Below are 6,329 nucleotides of genomic sequence, written 5' to 3' on the forward strand. Positions count from 1 at the left end.
TCTATACATAGATTGTCTATACCACCACAGTCAAGGCACTGATCAGCCAAGATTTGTGCTTTATTTGTAATAGCCCCAAAGTGAAAACAACCCAAGTGTTGTGCTTTTATGGGCACACCTACCATCTCCCCTTCCCCCAGTAACCACTAATCTATTCTCCAATTCTATGATTTTTTTTTAATTTAAATAATGTTACATAAGTCAAATGAAGCAGTGTATGTGATAGGCTGAACAATGGTCTCCCAAAGATGTTCACATCTTAATTTCATGAACCTGTGAATACATTAGCCTATATAACTTTGCAGATGGGATCATGTTAGGGATCTTGAGAGAGTTTTTCCTGGATTATCTGGATGAGTTCATAACCACAAAAGTTCTGACAAGAGGGAAGCAAGAGATCAGAGAGAGATAAATAGGAGATGTAATGATGGTGGTAAATAGGTAAAGACAGGTAAATAGATAAGAGATGGAATGATGGAGGTAAATTGGTAAAGATGATAGAGATAGATGATAGATAAATAGAAGTTTTAATGATGGAGGTAAATAGGTAGAGATAGATGATAGGGATAGATATATAGATAGATAGAAGATGTAATGATGGAGGTAAATGGGTAGAGATAGATAGATAGATAGAAGTTGTAATGACGGAGGTAAATAGGTAGAGATAGATGGATAATAGAGATAGATAGATAGATAGATAGATAGATAGATAGAAGTTGTAATGACGGAGGTAAATAGGTAGAGATAGATGGATAATAGAGATAGATAGATAGATAGATAGAAGTTGTAATGACGGAGGTAAATAGGTAGAGATAGATGGATAATAGAGATAGATAGATAGATAGATAGATAGATAGATAGATAGATAGATAGAAGGTATAATGATGGAAGTAGGAGTTAAGGGACCACAAGTCAAAGGATGTAGACATCATCCAGAAGTTGAGAAAGTTAAGGAAATAGATTTTTCCCTTAGAGTTTCCAGAAGAAATAAATCCTGTCAACATCTTGACTTTTTAAAGCTTTAGAGATTGATTTCTGTAAGCTGTAAAATTAAATTTTTGTGTTGTTTAAGTCACTAAGCTTGTGATCATTTGTTGCAGTAGCAACGTAAAACGAATACAGTCTGTAACATCTGGAGATAGTGATTCTCCTCAATGTAATTCCCTTGAGATTTGTCCAAGATGTTGTGAGAGTAGATAGTCTATTCCCTTTTACTGCTGGGTAGTGGTCCATGGTGCTGATGTCCCACCATTTGTTTATCCATTCACCTACTGAAGAACACGTGGGTTTTCACTTTGGGTGGGTCTATTACAAATAATGCTGCCATTAACAATCATGTGGGCTTCCCAGGTGGCTCAGTGGTAAAGAATCTGCCTGCCAGGCAGGAGACACCGGTTGGGGAGATCCTCTGGAGAAAGAAATGGCAGCCTACTCAAGTATTCTTGCCTAAGAAATCCCATGGACAAAGGAGCCTGGAGGGCTACAGTCCATGGGGTCACAAAAGAGCTGGACACAACTTAGTGACTAAACAACAATAAACCATTCAAGTATAGGTTTTAGTATGAAAAGAAATTTCATTTCTATGGGATAAATGCCAAAGACTACAATTACTGGGTCACGTGGTAATTAAATATTTCATCTTATAAGAAACTGCCAAACTGTTTTCCAGAGCGGCTGTACCATTTTAAATTCCCACCAGTAATGTGTAAATGATCCATCTTTTGGTGGTGTCACTATGCTTTTTCTTTTTTAAATTTTAGTCATTCTGAAAGGTTTGTAGTAACATCTTATTTGGGTTTTAATTTTCATTCCCTAATAGGGACTGATGCTGAGCATCTTTGCATGCGTGTACCAGCCTGTAAATCCCCCCTAGTGAAATATCTGTTCTTGTCTTTTGCATATTCTCTAATTAAATTATTTGGTTTTTTCACCATCAATTGTTAAGAGTACTTTATATGGTATAGATGTTAGCCCTTCATCAACATGTGGTTTGCCAATATACTTTCTTAGTCTATACCTTGTATTTTCACCCTAATAGGATATGTAGCAGAGTAAAACTTTTAATTTTTGATGAAGTCCATTTTATCAGTTTACCCTCTTAGCACCAAGTCTAAGAATTTTTTGCCTAGCTTTATATTCTGAAGATTTTTCTAAGTTTTTTTCTAAAAGTTTTATAATTTTACAGTGTTTTTTTAAAATTAGTGATCCATTTGGAATTGATTTTTATATAATGAACTTTTAAATTTTTAAATTTTTTAACCTATCCAATCAGTCCAGGAACATTTGTTGAAAAGGCTTTTTTGCACTTTCCTCAAAAAAAAAAGGGGGGGGGGGAGCACATTTGTGTGGGTCTATATTGCATTCTCTATTCTGTTCCATTGATTTTTATGTCTATCCATCTGTCAATACCACATTGTCTTGATCCCTACGGCTCCATGGTGACCTTTTTTTTTGGGGGGGGGCACCACAGTCAGTATATGGGATCTTAGTTCCCCAACCAGGACTCAAATCCACACCCCTCGCAGTGGAAGCACAGAATCTTATCCATTGGACCGCCAGGTAAGTCCCTTTGGAGTGGGGTGATTTTCTACATAGACAATCATGTCATATGTAAGAAAGAATGTGCATTGATTTTTTTGAGCCAATCAAAAAATGCTTATAGAAAACATGCAGGATTTGGGGCTAAAGACTGCTGCCACGTTGTGGTTTTGAAAGACAAGTGATTGCTCTATGGAAGCAGAAAAGCAGAATTTTCTTTTTAATTTCCTCTGTGCTGAGCTGGTAACCATGTCATAAGATAAAAAGTAGGTTGACTGATTCCTGTAGTTGAAACTGGCCCCCTCCAGTAGACTTAGGCTGTCCTCTGCTTTGTAGACAAGGAAGTGTGGGCCAGCTGTGAAACTGACCCTTCGCTCCACCTGGGCTTGTGATTTCTCCACTTTCCGTGGCATCTCCTTACCATCAGAAGGGTCCCCAAGTATCAGAAACTATGCTCATCTAACTAGTCTCTTAGGCTCTGGGGGGTGGGGATGACAGCAGAGAGCCTAATACTGAGTGTGTCCCCAGAGTCACGTCAAAACAGAAACAAAACTGCTGACATTTAGGTTGCCCATCTAACCACCAGCCTGCGTTTCCTCCTTGTAATTTCCACTCTGTCCTTCACATAATTACATCAGTGCTTCACTGTGTTTATGACGCATGGTGTGGATTAAAGCTGAGTGTAAAATGTTCTGCCTGAGAAAGCAATTACTTTGAACAATTGTTTCAGTTGTATTGAAAGGTGATCTTCAGCACATTAAATCCAGGTTCATATATTAGCTTCAGGGCTGTCTACAAGAACTCAAGGGCAGGGAAACCACAAGTCCCCAGGAAGGGATGGGAACTAGGACTTGGAAATCTGTCAGGACTCTGAGTCTCATCCCTTCTCACAAAGCCTTACTCAGATACCACCACTCTCTCTTTTTCTTAACCTCTGTGTTTTTCCACTCTGGAATCCATGTGATGAGAACCATGGCCCCAGAAACATCCCCGTTACAGGCCTATCCACTGGAGACGACTGACTCTCCCTCTGCCCCTGACTCCCAGGGAAGAGATACTGACTGGCTGTTTGCTTATGGGGTCTACACTGAGACCAAAAGTTGAGGCCAGGAGAGTGGGAACTTCCCATACAAAAAGACTCTAAGGAATTTTTAAAGGGTAAAAGTTGGAGGAGAGGTTGGGAGGGGGGGATTCAATGAAGTCTGCACAGAAACAAAGAGATACTAATACTTCTTTCCATCATAAACTTGGAAATCAAACTTCCCTAACTCTCTATGAAGTCAGTTTATTTATGAGGCATCACGGTTGAGTTGTACCATGCTGTCAAATCTTTTACACCTAGACTCACAACCCAACAGACTGGTCATAGGTTTATTTCTGCACTAAAATTGCAATATGTGAAAAATCAGAATATTAAGATTTGAAGTGGCTCAAAAAGTAAAGACAGATTTAATGATCTGATAAAACCCTCATGGCAAAGAGGAGTGCCTAGAGAATCCCATGGACAGAGGAGCCTGGTGAGCTACAGTTTGTGGGATCGTAAGAGTCAGACATGACTTAGTACTATCTTTCTTTCTTTGTTTCTTAAACCCTCACACCAAAGAGGAGTGAAAGTCATTGAAAATTAGCATTAACTGGGGTTTTACATCTTCTTTTCCAGACTGTGTGACCTAATATAAATCCTTTAAACTTTGTGCTTCTTGATTTCTTAACTTATGAAATGAAAAAATACACCTATCTGATTTGTCTTCTGCTATATTTGTAAATATCAAATCAGTTAGCATATGTTAAAAAATGCTTTATAAACCACATGTGTATGTGTGTATGTTAGTCTCTCAGTCATGTCCAACTCTTTGAGACCCCATGGACTGGAGCCCACCAGTCTCCTTTGTCCATGGAATTCTCCAGGCAAGAACACTGGAGTGGGTTGCCATGCCCTCCTCCAGGGGATCTTCCCAACCCAGAGATCAAACCCAGGTCTCCTGCATTGCAGGCAGATTCTCATGGGCCATTATAAAACCATAATACTGTAATCACATTTGTCTTGGAATTTATGTTACTGAAAATAAAAATAGTCATCCTCTAAAGCATCTTGTGTTTATTTTAACATGAGAAGAGGTAATTTATATAAATGTTCATATTTATTTTTACGAGACCCTTTTCAGGTTATTTGGGACAGAAAATATTGTCATCACTTTGTTGGAGGCAAAAATGAGGGCCAAATAAAATTACTTGCCAAACGCCACATCAATAGTCATGGAACAAGACTTTTTGGCTAGAATATGATATTTTTAAAAAAAACAGTGTCAAAACCTGGGTCCAAGTCATCATCTTATTTACATTACAGGAGAAAGGTGTTTCTTAGTATCAAAAATTCCCAGGAAATGACCTCTGAGCCAGTGTTACTGGAAGATGGAAATGTGGAATTGAAGAGTTTCTCCCTGAATTTCATGGCTGACCTTGCTCTGTTTTCTCCTAACTAATGGAAAGCACCACTGTCCTTGGTAACTTGAGCCGTCGGTACACTGATACCCAGATCCCTCCTGCTCTCCAAGTTCTGGGAGCTATGCTAAAGACCACCTCTCCTAGGATGTAATTTCATGCTCCAAAGTCAAAATGCTCCCTTCGGTATATTCAAACTTCTCCCAATTGATGCACAGATTCCCGAGATGCAAGAAACAAGGTACCTTCCTAATGCCTACATTTTATAGAGGGAGGAATTTGATTTCTGCAGGAAATATACCCATTAGAGAAAATGTTTTTGCCCACATTCTCTTAAAAGATGAGCAGAATCATATGGCACTTTTGCAAATACCCCTGCAAAGAGACCCCCAAAATATGCTATTCTAGCACACCTCAGAAGTGAGTTTACCTTCAGCTTCCTGTCTCGGGTAGTATGGCTGAAACTGACCAAGGATTCTCCTCCCTCTGCACAGACTTCACCATAGTTGCCCTCAATCATGGCAAGCGACCTTTGTTTATTTTTCTTCTCTTTAATAACTGAAATAGCTCTGAGAAGGTCTGAAACTGGAAAAACCAAAAGCCACTTCATGGCAATGGCATCATTAAAAGCATCTGTTCTTCTTTATTAGGATGCATCCTACAATGAAAATGCCCAAAGAATCAGCCTATGTCCATCTATTACCAACACAGGTATCCCAGATTTGTTCTGATGGGTTATGCTAATTGGAACATTATTGAGAAATACAGGTTTCCAATGAGAAGGGACTGAGAATCTAGATAAATCACTCCACATAACATATGGTTTTTTCCTAGGAAGATCATGAACAATTTATGTGCCATTTGGTTTCCAAGGACAGAGGGTTTTTTGTATTACACTGAAATCTACAAAGTAAGGTACATTGATTTACAGGAAATTGCCCCTTTATACACAAATTCATCATTTACAAATACAATTTCAGGGACCAGGTTGAAGGCAAGCTTACATTTTTTTAAGCCAACTATGTCATCAGCTGTGTCAGTATCTGTTTATAAATAGTTCTTCCCAATTTGGGGATCCAAGGTTCACAAAAATATTTGTCTTAAATCATTTCAAATAAGCAGCATAAAATTCAGTCCTAGGGCTCACTTCCAGCGAAAGCTGTATTCACTTGCATTTCATAGAAAAAGAGAAGGGGGGATGGGGGTGGTTCGGACATAAAAGAAGTAGCCAGTTGGGAGGTTAGCGCCATTTTCCCAGGAAATGGTACTGGCTCAAACTAAAAATGAATGTGTGTCCTCATCTCCTTTAATATGCAAACTTTGAAAATCCCCCAGAATTTTCCATTTGC

This window comes from Odocoileus virginianus, chromosome 8 (genome assembly GCF_023699985.2).
Source record: "Odocoileus virginianus isolate 20LAN1187 ecotype Illinois chromosome 8, Ovbor_1.2, whole genome shotgun sequence".
In the NCBI taxonomy this organism is placed as follows: Eukaryota; Metazoa; Chordata; class Mammalia; order Artiodactyla; family Cervidae; genus Odocoileus; species Odocoileus virginianus.